General features: G+C 39.5%; 3 long non-coding RNA genes across 3 annotated transcripts; 1 reads left to right on the forward strand and 2 right to left on the reverse strand.

The window, feature by feature from the left end:
- Nucleotides 1–461: 461 nt before the first annotated feature.
- Nucleotides 462–12,137, forward strand: LOC134311517 (uncharacterized). Its single transcript, XR_010011443.1, has 2 exons — nt 462–540; nt 11,771–12,137. It is a non-coding gene; the product is annotated as an uncharacterized LOC134311517 (long non-coding RNA).
- On the reverse strand, nt 8,358–10,992 carry LOC134311516 (uncharacterized). The gene is made up of 3 exons (XR_010011442.1): nt 10,837–10,992; nt 9,965–10,056; nt 8,358–9,046 (listed from the first exon to the last, which is right to left on the reverse strand). It is a non-coding gene; the product is annotated as an uncharacterized LOC134311516 (long non-coding RNA).
- Nucleotides 11,882–13,098, reverse strand: LOC134311515 (uncharacterized). Its single transcript, XR_010011441.1, has 5 exons — nt 12,984–13,098; nt 12,605–12,663; nt 12,445–12,495; nt 12,219–12,283; nt 11,882–11,965 (listed from the first exon to the last, which is right to left on the reverse strand). It is a non-coding gene; the product is annotated as an uncharacterized LOC134311515 (long non-coding RNA).
- Between the last annotated feature and the right edge of the window lie 1,391 nt (nt 13,099–14,489).

Raw genomic sequence — 14,489 nt, forward strand, 5'->3', positions numbered from 1 at the left:
ATTTAGGTTTGGGTGGCCGATAAATGAGCAATATTGTCACAGAAGAAGGAAATTTGAGTCTGAGGGCCAATCCTTCAAAAGAAGACAGCTCAGGTAGGGGTAATGGGGATAGATCCAGATCGTTGCGATAGATCACAGCCAGACCGCCACCACGACCAGTATTTCGGGCTTTCTGAAAATAGCAGTAGCCTGAAGGACAGGTTTCATTTAAAACAGAAAAAACCTCAGGTTGATGCCAGGTTTCAGTAATACACTTTAAATCCAGAGACTTGTCCAGGATGTGGTCATGAATAAGGCAGGATTTGTTTGTTAATGATTGTGCATTTAGCAGCTCAACTTTAAGGTTTGATGGAGCTCTGGATGTCTGTATTGGTTGGAGAAGATTAAAATCCACTCCGCGTTTTCTATCCTGCTCAGCAGCTGGCGTTGTCATGGAGACTGTAATGCTACTAGTCCGAGAAGCAGCAGTGCTCTGATGACGCGTCTGTGATGCGACAGCACGCACAGCTGACCAGAAGGATGGAATGGCTTGATCAATCCGTGAGTAAACAAACTTTCTCTTAGAGGCTCTGTGAATGTAGCGAGGCCGCCGAAGTAGTCCAAGTTCTTTGATAACTGGCATACACGATGGAATAGTATGATTGTTGAGTTTCATCAGCTGGTTGACAGAATAATTCAACATTTTGTCGCTACTAAGGAGTCTCGCCGTCAGCTGTGTACCGATGTACAGTAGCGGAAGTAAAATTCAGAATATAAAATGATAATAAAAATGACAGTCACCAGAAGTGAGCGTGGTGTTATTAACAAATACAGCTCATCTAATTTAATTTAACTTTTACTAAAGTAAAAAAAGATAAAATTAAATCCATAGGAAGTGTGGAGAAGCGGCGACCAGTACACGCCAGCGTCCTCTCCCGCCTCTCCAGTATATGTGAAATTAAAGCTCTGCTTGCTATATATATATAGCAAGCAGAACTCTCCATTAGCACAACTAGAAAGTGAGGTTTTCTTGTCTAAAGTTTTCAATAATTTAAAGGTTAGTACAAGGTTCCCTTAAACCCAGCTAGCACAATCATCTGGCCCAGTTCCCACTTTTCTATCGGCACAGTCGACCGAGTGTCAGAATCGGCCAGAATCAATGTAGCCAGATCCAGCCCAGTTGTTACCACAGCTGGGTTCTGCTGGTGCTCGTAGAAACGCGTGCGCGCCGACGCTGGTTGTCCAGCTGTGGCCCAGCGACCAGTCTCTGATTCCGAACGAGCGTCACCATAGCAACAGTGCGATGCGAGCCGTTGAAAAAGAGGAATCGTTCGTTCGTGTGAGGTAAATAAACATTTAATCTTAACAACTTTTTACTTAGTGAAAAGTAAGCAGAAAGTATATTAATGAGTTTTGGATTAAGATAGAGAGCAATTTGGAAATGGAAACTGTTTATGGTAATGTTATCTAGTGAGTTTCAGGTTAACTGGTAGTCTGAACTGAAACTTTTCAGGTAGTTAGCTAAAAGGCTAACAGTTTCTAGCATTAGACAACAGCTGCTAAATAATTGAAGCTCACTGAAAACTGTGGATAACGTAAACTTAAAAGCTACAATAAGCAACAAGAACAACAACAATAATAGTAATACAATAATAAGCAACAGACGATCTACCATTTCTGACTACATCCACAAGGTGGACCAACAAAGCAGGTGTGTATAATTTAAGAGTGGACAGTAAGTGGACATGGTATTTGAAAACAACAGCAGCGCTGCTGAGTCTGATCCACTCATACCAGCACAACACACACTAGCACACCACCACCAAGTCAGTGTCACTGCAGTGCTAAGAATGATCCACCACCTAAATAATACCTACTCTGAGGTGGTCCTGGGAGTCCTGACCATTGAAGAATAAGGTAAAAGAGGGCTAACAAAGTATGCAGAGTAACTGATGGACGACAGTGAACCGTAGAGCTACAAAGTGCTTCTATAGATAGACTTTATAAATCCCAAAGGTAAAGTCAGTAAATGGTTAGTAAACTATATGGTTAGTGGAGCTGATAGAAAAAGAGTATACTTACAGTCAGAATCAGAATACTTTATTGATCCCAGAGGGAAATTGCAGAAGGAGGTGGTTTTAATGTTATGGCTGATCGTATATAATTTTATAACCCAAAGGTTGTCCCTTGTATTTTTTGTAGATATTCAAGTGTCCACTACCATCACTGAGCCACATTTGCTTATTCACCTCTCATACATGAGTGAAAACTATGAACACTACTCTGCAGCATCTAACATCCGGCATAGATCATCAGCCAAGGTCACAAGATCTAACAAGAAGGTCCTGGGTTCGATCCCCAGGTGGGGCGGTCTGGGTCCTTTCTGTGTGGTTTGCATGTTCTCCCCGTGTCCGCGTAGGTTTCATCCAGGTGCTCCGGTTTCCTCCCACAGTCCAAAGACGTGCAAGTGAGGTGAATTGAAGACACTAAATTGTCCATGACGGTGTTTGATATAACCTTGTGAACTGATGAATCTTGTGTAACGAGTAACTACCGTTCCTGTCATGAATGTAACCAAAGTGTAAAACATGACGTTAAAATCCTAATAAACAAACAAACAAACTGTACTTCTTTATATTGTTTATATATATATACAGTATATACTGTATATGTATATATATATATAGTATTTTATATATTGTTCACTTTTATAATTATTATCCCCTGCTAAGTTTACCCCCTTACAAAGACTTGAACAGTCTATAATTTTTATGGAAGGTTTATTTTAACAGAGAGAGACAGAATATCAACAAAAAATCCAGGAAAAAAATCATTAAATAAAGGTTATAAATTAATTTGTATTTAAATAAGGGAAATAAGTATTTGATCCCCTACCAACCAGCAAGAATTCTGACCCCCACAGACCGGTTATGTGCACAAAAGGCACACAAATTAGTCCTGTCCCTGTATAAAAGACTCCTGTCACAGAATCAGTTTCTTCCGTTCAAATCTCTCGACCACCATGGGCAAGACCAAAGAGCTATCAAAGGACATCAGGGACAAGACTGTAGACCTGCACAAGGCTGGAATGGGCTACAAGACCATCAGCAAGAAGCTTGGTGAGAAAGAGACCACTGTTGGTGCGATCATTCGAAAATGGAAGAAATACAAGATCACAGTCAATCACCCTCACTCTGGAGCTCCATGCAAGATCTCACCTGGTGGGGTAAGAATGATTCTGAGAAAGGTGAGGTCAGTCCAGAATTACACGGGAGGAGCTTGTCAATGATCTCAAGGGAGCTGGGAGCACAGTCACCAAGAAAACCATTAGTAACACACTTCGCCGTAATGGATTGAGATCCTGCAGTGCCCGCAAAGTCCCTTTGCTCAAGAAGGCTCATGTACAGGCCCGTCTGAAGTTTGCCAATGAACACCTGAATGATTCAGAGAAAGCTTGGGAGAATGTGATATGGTCAGATGAGACCAAAATTGAGCTCTTTGGCATCAACTCCACTCGCTGTGTTTGGAGGCAAAGAAATGCCCGGTGGGGATGGTGTTCTTGGGGTCATATCCAGCATTTCTCTGCTCCCAGCTCCCTTGAGATCATTGACAAGCTCCTCCCGTGTAATTCTGGGCTGACCTCACCTTTCTCAGAATCGTTCTTACCCCACCAGGTGAGATCTTGCATGGAGCTCCAGAGCGAGGGCGATTGACTGTGATCTTGTATTTCTTCCATTTTCGAATGATCGCACCAACAGTGGTCTCTTTCTCACCAAGCTTCTTGCTGATGGTCTTGTAGCCCATTCCAGCCTTGTGCAGGTCTACAATCTTGTCCCTGACGTCCTTTGATAGCTCTTTGGTCTTGCCCATGGTGGTCGAGAGATTTGAATGGAAGAAACTGATTCTGTGACAGGAGTCTTTTATACAGGGACAGGACTAATTTGTGTTCCTCATGGGCACATAACCTGTGGGGGGTCAGAATTCTTGCTGGTTGGTAGGGGATCAAATACTTATTTCCCTTAGTTAAATACAAATTAATTTATAACTTTTATTTAATGTTTTTTTTTCTGGATTTTTTGTTGATATTCTGTCTCTCTCTGTTAAAATAAACCTTCCATAAAAATTATAGACTGTTCAAGTCTTTGTAAGGGGGTAAACTTACAAAATCAGCAGGGGATCAAATACTTATTTTCCCCACTGTATAATATTCATATAGCTGTCGTTTTGGTTCATTTTTATAATTGGTCTTATTTATAATATTCTGATTATTATTATTATACTACTTGCTGCAATTATCTTAATAAAATACTTTCTGCTGCACAATCTGTAGTTAATCTGTAGTATAAATGTACTATTTTATCTATGCAGATGTGAAAGGAGAAGAAAACGGTAAATAAATAGTATCGCAGTGTTTTGGGGCTATTCCGGCCCAGTTATGGGAGAGTCGGCGGAGATCTGGCATCCGGATTTGGGGCAGTGTATTTGGCCCGATTCTGGGCAGTCATTCAAAAAGAGTCGGCACTGAACCAGATGCGGCAGGCTCGGCTGACAGGAGCTGCGCCCGAAATGGGCCACAATTACAGGGCTAGCTGGGAAGGTTTCAATAATTTTAAGGTTACAGGAACGTTAGGGGAACGTTCCCAGAACTATAATGCACAACCAAACGGGAACGTTCTATTTCCGTTCTGGGAATCAAAAATTGTTAGCTGGGAACATTCATGGTGAAATTAACCCAGCATTGGGTAAAAAAGATCCTTACACAATTACATTACATAACAAAACAAGTTGGGTTTAAATAACCCAGCGTGTTCTCTGTCCGATATTTACAGCACTGGGTTGCCAAATAAGCATTTTTAGAGTGCAGTTGTAAGTTTGCAAGATCACAAAGTTGTAAAAACCCTTTCCTGACTGCTGGCTAAATGAAAATTCAGACAACATTCAGTTTCCTTCAGAGGAGCTGTAACTATTTCAGGCTGCCGGGTTAAGGAAACGAAGGATGTCTGTGGGAGGTACTCGGTGAGCGGTGCTTATCTCTAGCAGCCAATGAGTGACGAGATCCCGCCCACCTGTCAAAACGGGGCCAAAACTCTAACTTGAGAAAAATTTTGACTCCAGAGAAATACTGAGAGAAGCGTAACCGAGAGCCGCACAGAAAACAGCGTAAGCGAGAAACTTTTTATACTGAAAGCGAGACCGAGAGAAACGTGACTGAGAAACAGCGCAGCCAAAAGCGTAAAACAGACTATTCTTAAATGTAAAATACAAAATGAACACACAATCTGCTCTTTAGGTTCTCAATATTTGCTTTTTGGTTCTCAATACTTTTGGCCCTGTTTTGACGCCATAGGAATGTCTTGATGAGAATGTGTGAATTTAGTTTCATTTATTTAGTTAATTCATTGTATATTGATACAGAAAATGTTGCTGTGGAATGTTCCCTAAACTTTTCCACATTTTTCTTAAACATCTCACTTCCCCTGGAATGTTATCTTTAAATGTTTGAAGGTTTATAGTCCCAGATTTCTTAATATTCTTAAGACGTCCAATGCAAGTCAGTGCAAGATTTTTTTTAATTTTACTTTTAACATAACTACAGACTGAGAAAATGTTCATGTTAATCCATGTCTTGAACCCCCCAACCCCCTCAGACATTTCCATTACTTAAAAAGAAATCTGAATCACTCTGATAACATTTGCTATGATGGTCTAATTCAAACAATTCATGTGACAATACTGACAAACACTGAGGCAAAATCAATGCAAACATATTTATTTAAAAATGATTTATTATAGGCAAAACCAATTAAATATATTCTACAACCCCAAATCAGAAAATACAGTAAAAATTCAGTGTTCCTTTTATTTGATTGTATACGATTTGAACCCAAGATACAGTGTATCACAAAAGTGAGTACACCCCTCACATTTCTGCAGATATTTAAGTATATCTTTTCATGGGACAACACTGACAAAATGACACTTTGACACAATGAAAAGTAGTCTGTGTGTAGCTTATATAACAGTGTAAATTTATTCTTCCCTCAAAATAACTCAATATACAGCCATTAATGTCTAAACCACCGGCAACAAAAGTGAGTACACCCCTTAGTGAAAGTTCCTGAAGTGTCAATATTTTGTGTGGCCATCATTATTTCCCAGAACTGCCTTAACTCTCCTGGGCATGGAGTTTACCAGAGCTTCACAGGTTGCCACTGGAATGCTTTTCCACTCCTCCATGACGACATCACGGAGCTGGCGGATATTCGAGACTTTGCGCTCCTCCACCTTCCGCTTGAGGATGCCCCAAAGATGTTCTATTGGGTTTAGGTTTGGAGACATGCTTGGCCAGTCCATCACCTTTACCCTCAGCCTCTTCAATAAAGCAGTGGTCGTCTTAGAGGTGTGTTTGGGGTCATTATCATGCTGGAACACTGCCCTGCGACCCAGTTTCCGGAGGGAGGGGATCGTGCTCTGCTTCAGTATTTCACAGTACATATTGGAGTTCATGTGTCCCTCAATGAAATGTAGCTCCCCAACACCTGCTGCACTCATGCAGCCCCAGACCATGGCATTCCCACCACCATGCTTGACTGTAGGCATGACACACTTATCTTTGTACTCCTCACCTGATTGCCGCCACACATGCTTGAGACCATCTGAACCAAACAAATTAATCTTGGTCTCATCAGACCATAGGACATGGTTCCAGTAATCCATGTCCTTTGTTGACATGTCTTCAGCAAACTGTTTGCGGGCTTTCTTGTGTAGAGACTTCAGAAGAGGCTTCCTTCTGGGGTGACAGCCATGCAGACCAATTTGATGTAGTGTGCGGCGTATGGTCTGAGCACTGACAGGCTGACCACTTACCTTTTCAATCTCTGCAGCAATGCTGACAGCACTCCTGCGCCTATCTTTCAAAGACAGCAGTTGGATGTGACGCTGAGCACGTGCACTCAGCTTCTTTGGACGACCAACTCGAGGTCTGTTCTGAGTGGACCCTGCTCTTTTAAAACGCTGGATAATCTTGGCCACTGTGCTGCAGCCCAGTTTCAGGGTGTTGGCAATCTTCTTGTAGCCTTGGCCATCTTCATGTAGCGCAACAATTCGTCTTTTAGGATCCTCAGAGAGTTCTTTGCCATGAGGTGCCATGTTGGAACTTTCAGTGACCAGTATGAGAGAGTGTGAGAGCTGTACTACTAAATTGAACACACCTGCTCCCTATGCACACCTGAGACCTAGTAACACTAACAAATCACATGACATTTTGGAGGGAAAATGACAAGCAGTGCTCAATTTGGACATTTAGGGGTGTAGTCTCTTGGGGGTGTACTCACTTTTGTTGCCGGTGGTTTAGACATTAATGGCTGTATATTGAGTTATTTTGAGGGAAGAATAAATTTACACTGTTATATAAGCTGCACACAGACTACTTTTCATTGTGTCAAAGTCTCATTTTGTCAGTGTTGTCCCATGAAAAGATATACTTAAATATCTGCAGAAATGTGAGGGGTGTACTCACTTTTGTGATACACTGTATATCATGTTTTGTCTGCTCAACTTTATTTTATTGGTTAATATACCTCCATTCCTGCATTTTAGGCCTGCAAGACATTCCAAAAAAGTTGGGATGGGGGCAATTTAGTTCAGTTGATTGTAATCATGGTTTGGTACGAAAGCAGCATCCAGGAAAGGCTGAGTAATTGATAAGCAAAGATGGTCAGAGATGTCTGGACATTTCCAGAAGCGGCGTCAACTTATCTGGGCTCTGAGGCATCTAGGATGGACCATCACACAGAGGAAATGTGTATGGTCAGATAAATCAGCATTCCAAATCTTTTTTTGGAAAAAATAGATGCCGTGTGCTCCGGACCAAAGACGAAAAGGACCATCCAGACTGTTATCAGGAACAAGTCCAAAAGACAGGGTCTGTCATGGTATGGGGCTGTGTCAGTGCCAGGGTCTGTCATAATATGGGGGTGTGTCAGTGCCCTTGGCAAAGGTCATTTACACTTCTGTGATGGCAGCATTAATGCAGTAAAGTACATTGAGATCTTAGAGCAACATCTGCTACCTTCAAGACGTCGTCTTTTCCAGGGATGTTGCACATCTTAAGACTTAAGTTTGCAGGAAGAACGGGACAAAATAAAAGCTGAAATGCTAAATCACTTGGCATCCTTGGTGCCAAAACGTCTTTCAAGTGAGGTGAAAAGAAATGGCAATGTTACAAAGTGGTAAATGCTTTACTGTCCTTAACTTTTTCCAGAATGTGTTGCAGGTCTGAAATGCGGGAATGGATGTTTATTAATAAATAAAATGAAGTTGACTAGACAAAACATGAAATATCTCAGGTTTATCCTGTCTGCAATCAAATAAAAGTCAAAGTAAATGTAGGAAAATCTGTGTTTTTTTAGTTGCATTTTCCATGCTGTCCCAACTTTTCCTGATTTTGGGTTGTATTTATTATATGTTGTTGTTGTTAATATATATATTTTTTTTCCTGAATTTTCTCCCCATTTTTCTCCCAATTTAGCACAGTCAATTTGTCTTCCGCTGCTGAGGGATACCCGATTGCATCTGAGGAGAGCACGTTGTTGTACACGCCTCTTCTGACACGTGCGCAGCCCTCCTCTTCTCGCCCCTGCATTCTGCACAGGCGTCTCTTCCGCCACTCAGGGTCCTTACACAGCGTATGAAATTCCCACCCACACATAGTCCGGCCCCCACCCTGCAGATATGATGGCCAATTAGTATCTTCTGCAGGCACTGCCAATTATGCCTGCTAGATGGCACCCAGCCGGCCGGTGGCAGTGCCGGGTTTTGAAGCGAGGAGTTCAGAAACTCAGCGCTGGTGTGCTAGCGGAATATCCCACTGCGCCACCTGGTGCCAATATTATTATTATATTATTTTGTTATTATTATTATAATAAAGCAATTAATTTAAATGATTAAATGGAAAATTGGGAGAGAAAAAAGTCTAATTTATATGAATGAATGGAAAATTGGAGGGGTAAACAAATAGGTAATATAAGTCAGGAGGTAATATTTAAGGCGTCTCTGCATTCTCCACCTGCAAAGTAAACGAAAAGGTTTATTAGGTGTTTCTGCACATTTATCAGTGTTTTTACAATGTAACCAAGCCATTATGGGCAGCTTAAATACAAAGCTTCCTTAAAGTTATGTTACAGTCTTTAATTTATAAGTCTTCAATGTGCAAGAGGTGCCTGTGGCTCTTTTTTAATAATTGAATTACTAGTATGTGATAGGATTTCACAGTGAAAATCATGAAATAGCATTATTTAATGCGGTAAATGGCAGCATTTAATATGCCATAAAATAATTAAACAGGCAGCTTGATTAAACAAAATTAAGAAGGGAAATCATAGTGTTGTTGATGTTTTTATTTAAATATTGTCCTTTTTTGTATTTTAAATAATCCAATGAATCAATTAATCAAAAACATAATCACCAGATTGATTATAAAAATAATCGTTAGTTGCTCTACATGTAAATAGAAGCATTTTTGTTTTGTGTATACATGTTAGTTTAGGATTATAAACTGTTCAGACAAATGTCAGATATAAGTCACATTAAAAAGCTACAAGGCAAAAAACAATATCCTTTGGGCATTGTCCTGTAAGCACTGATGAAGGACTAGAAGATGACTAACACAAACTGCAACAGATCAGCTATTGGCTGTTTTTCCAATCTGTGCTCTTCTCTGTACTTGCATTCTTATGGACTTGGGAAATGTCATCATTCGTAGCCCAAGTACTGTTCCATTTAAATGTTTACATCTAGCCCAGTACAGTCCATATAACCAGATGTTGTTCTTGCTCACCCATATTATCAAGGATGCATCAAGACTTGTGTGGACTTGAAAGAGTCTGATATCCCAGACCAGGACCAGAGTGTTTTAAAGATGTAGAGACACTCTAGAGTGTACCATGTTTCTAGACAGAAAATAAGGAGCAAAGCTATGACTTACCCTTGATCCCCTGTGAGGTGCATATTTTAAAGTGTCCCCAATACACTCTTCAAAATTGGATGCCACCTTTGGATGGATCACTCGGCAAGCCTCTGGAAAAAAAAAATCAGCTTGAACACAAAAATCTGCTTGAACGTTCACAGAACGTTCTTTTGTTGTTCTGTTTTTCTTGCAATGTATTTGCTGACAATTCATGGCTTATGTACTCCCACCATTATACATGTTACAGTACTACAGTGAGGGTAAACATTTATTCAGACACCGGTTTTGTTTCTTAAGGTGATATTGTTACTAGAACAACATTTTATTTGTTCAAATTTTCCCATTCCACCGTAAAAGGTGTAGCAGTTACAGGCATCTGAATATAGCCTAACTGCTGCACCATTTAATGGCAATGGGAAAATTCGAATAAGAAGTTAAGGCACCAGAATGTAACTGCTGCACCGTTTAAGGCCTAAAGGTATTAGGATGTTGCTCTGTCTCTGTAACTAATTTGTTTTTGCTGTTTCACAGAATCAGTAGATCTGCATTGTCTTGTCCTGTTTGCTAATGTTGTGATAGCATCTGGTTAGCTTTGCTGTGCCTAGCTAACATTACTTGCTTGTTAGATCAGAGAACTTTTAAAGAGAATGACCATCGCAGACGGTGGCGAACCGTTACCGTATAGTGGTTTCTATCTGTGTTATGGCCACAGCAACCCTGGTTCAAATCCGGGTCACAGTCTTTGAGCTAGCCTAGTATTGTTCAACTTGGCAATATGCTTCTGAAGAGAGGGGTGTATTTGTTTTGCTGTTGAGTTTAAATATTAAGAATTGTTCACCACAATTGTACACTACACATTTAATAGGTTAAAGAAATAATGAAGTACGTACGAATTATCATGCTGCAGATCTCCATGTCTTCAAATTTTATTTTTCCCTTACGACCTTTCATGCTAAACTGTCGCCACACATTATTTGTGGCAACAGTTCGCAAAGCTCTCCTCACAGCTTCACCTGGTGTTTTCCCTCCAAGGAGACTCAGGTGATTGATCTGAAATACATTGCAAATATACAATTGAATCACATTGTTATGACCACCCCTTGTATCTATACTCTTTGTGGATGTTATCAGGTCCACATATCATATAAGGTGCAGTTTGTAGTTCTACAATATCAGACTGTAGTCTGTCTCTTTTTCTACATACTTTGTTAGCCCAACTTTATCCTGTTCTTCAATGGTCAGGACCCCCCTAGGAACAGCACAGAGTAGGTATTATTTGGGTGGTAGAACACCGTCAGCATTGCAGTGACCCTGACGTGGTGTGTTAAGTGTGTGTTCTGCTGGTGTGATTGGATCAGCCACAGCAGTGCTGCTGAAATTTTTAAACACTGCATCCACTCACTATCCACTCTTATAAACAAACCTACCTTGTGTGTTCACCTGGTAGATGTAAAGTCAGAGACAGTAGCTGCAGTTTGTGTTGGTCATCCTCTAGTCCTTCATCAGTCCAGAAGTGAAACTGAGTGGTTTAAAAACTTTGGCAGCCCTGCTGTGTCTGATCCACTCATACCAGCACAACACACACTTAACACACCACCACCATGTCAGTGTCACTGCAGTGCTGAGAATGATCCACCACCCAAATAGCACCTACTTTCTAGTGGTCCCATGGGGGTCTTGACCATTGAAGAACAGGGTAAAATGGGGCTATTACAGGTTGCAGAGAAAGAGACATACTACAGTCTGGTAAGGTTAATAGCAGTCTGAAATGATCAGGTTATCATTTGATACTATTTTCGCTGACTTGCCATTTTTTTCTTGTAGTCGCTGTCCTTCAGCTTCTGGCAGAGATCATTTAGTTCATCTCTGCTGCAGCAAGGAGTCTCCAAATATAATTACCGCAGTCACTGCTCTGAGGAACAAGACGTCTAAGGATGCTTTCGAGATTTAAAAGCTTCTGTTCAATGTTGTCCAAACGAACAAATATGGCCCGCTCCACCCTCTTCAGTTCAGAATTTTCTGAAATTTGTTTAATTGTCAAATTAAAACTGATATAAAAGACACAAAACAAAATGTATGGCAGTAAAGCTGTAACAAATAAATATGTAACTGTTTATACAGTAATTTAATGTCTGATTAAATTAAAAGTTAATTAAAAGCTAAATGTTTTCAACGCTTAGTTTAAGACAAAGACAGTGTTGAGTGTTTCTATATTCAGTATATCACAGTCTAATTTAACTGCACAACATAAATAAAACGCTGAATTTCTCACCATGAGCAAGTTAGCCCCTGAGTACACAGTAGCCTCTGACTGTGGGACATCTGTGGACAGACCCACTAAAAAAATGGTTAAAATGTATGTACATATTTTTTTTCAGCAAGTGAGTCTAAAATGAAAAGAGGTGTATCTAATTAACTTGCAAGTCACTTAGTCCACATGTCATAGAATAAAAGGAAATCTGACAGAAATCTAAATTAAGAATATGTACAAAACTCACATGGAAGTCTCTGTCCAGCTCTGTCACTAAAAAGTTCAGTTCTTGGTGTAACTACAAATGAATTGAACATAATAAAACAGTAAATATTAAACCACAGTATGGCTTGCTTGAATGAAAACACTATGCTTGCAGTATAACATCATAAAGAAAAATAACTCACAGGTGGGCGTGCTAGAAGTCAGCAGTTTCTTTTTTACTGGAAGGTTTTCATCATCATCTCTTTGGGAAAAATAATTGATACATACAATATGTTAATATAATATATGGTGCATTACATTTAGAAGGCACTTGCCTAAGTAGAGAGTAAATAGAGGTCAAGTGCGGCCCACTGATGTCATAGTTGCTCTGAAGAGTGCCCCAAATGACGTGTCGGTTAAAATGCTGCCTAGCGAGGGACCTGCTTTTGATGACAATGACTAACTAGGCAGCTACCTTCTAAATGGAACACACCTATAGTATTGCACAATTATTGCATATTTTGTTATAAAACACAACAAAAGAAACTCAAAAACAGAATTTAAGTGTCTGCAAGTATTTACCACTGTCCAATTGCCTTCTATATCGTGCAGGAGTTCTTATTTGCCTGCGTAGCAGATCCTCTTCCTCACTTTCCAAGTTTGATGTCATAGTTGCCTGATTTGCTTTTGCCCTGGCTTCTTCATAGCTGTCTAAATAGTGCAAAATCTACAGGCTATTTACTTAAACAAGACTTGCACTATATTCCATATTCTAAATTGCACTATATTCTGACAAAAACTACAAAACTAAAAACAAAAACAATAAGAAAGATAACATATTTAAGCAACATACCTGCATATCCCAGAATAGAGGCAATGTGTTTCGACCACTGAGCAATGTCAGGTGTATCCCTCCGTTTCACTTTAGTGGTAAAGTTTTTACGAGGCCAGTAGCAATACACGGCCTGCAAAAAGAACAATATGTAGTAAAAGAGACAAGCATTCAGACACTTTTGTATTTGTTAATTAATAATATAACTTCCAGAGCATATTATCCCCATCAAATGTATAAACATGTATTTTGACTTTGTATACAAACTAGTTAGTATGTAAGTATGTATTCATTTCTGTGATAAACATTAACAGGAAAAAGATTAGCACATAAAAATACATGAATATTTAGGTTTCGAATAAAAACATATCAGTAGTACAATCAAAAGACATTTTATGTGTAAGTTTGACACATAAATGCACTGGAAATATATTAATTGACAAAAACAAAAGTATCTGAATATATAAAAATGTGAATACATACATACACGTTTATTACAAAAAAACCCTGGATCTATTTCTAGGGGAAACATCAACTAGGGGACAACTATCATGTTCAATGGAAATACCTTCTTTGTCGTCTCAATCCATGTAGATGGAACATCTACAGTGTTGTCCTGAATGAATTTAATCACAGTGTAGCAGTGAGAACTCTGAAAAGTAAACATTAAGTGATGCTGGCCCAAATTGCACTGTACAGGCTGAATACTCAAACTATCCTTAACAATAATATCGTATCATTTTCATAATATTCAGCATGTTAATTTTGGAGTATTAGTTTTCTATTTATATATTTATTTCGCTAGTTAGTTCAAGGCTGGTGAGGCAATTGGGGGTTAGGTACCTTACCTAAAATGTAAAATGTTACCTAAGGGCACTTCAGTTGTGGCCTGGCCGGGGATCAAACCAGCAACCTTTCAGTCACAAAACCGATTCCCTAACCACTAAGCCACACTGAAGTTAATAAAGCAGGTGGTGCCTTAAACTTGCAAATAACGTCAGTAGAACGTTCTATAAACGTTACGTGACCTTGATAGAAAATTCTAACAATGTTAATTGTTCTAAGTGTAACGTTATATGAACGTTCTTTTAAAAAATTTAAAGTATGTGTGTGATATCCTTTAGACGCATAGTAGGAAACACTGTTTTACATCGCTTCCTACTGAACATGTTTGCTTTATATAATATTTTATTCAATAATATATTTAAGTAAAACATTCTTTTTCCAAAATTTCCTTACTGGATTTTATTTAAAAA

This window comes from Trichomycterus rosablanca, chromosome 4 (genome assembly GCF_030014385.1).
Source record: "Trichomycterus rosablanca isolate fTriRos1 chromosome 4, fTriRos1.hap1, whole genome shotgun sequence".
NCBI classification, from domain to species: domain Eukaryota; kingdom Metazoa; phylum Chordata; class Actinopteri; order Siluriformes; family Trichomycteridae; genus Trichomycterus; species Trichomycterus rosablanca.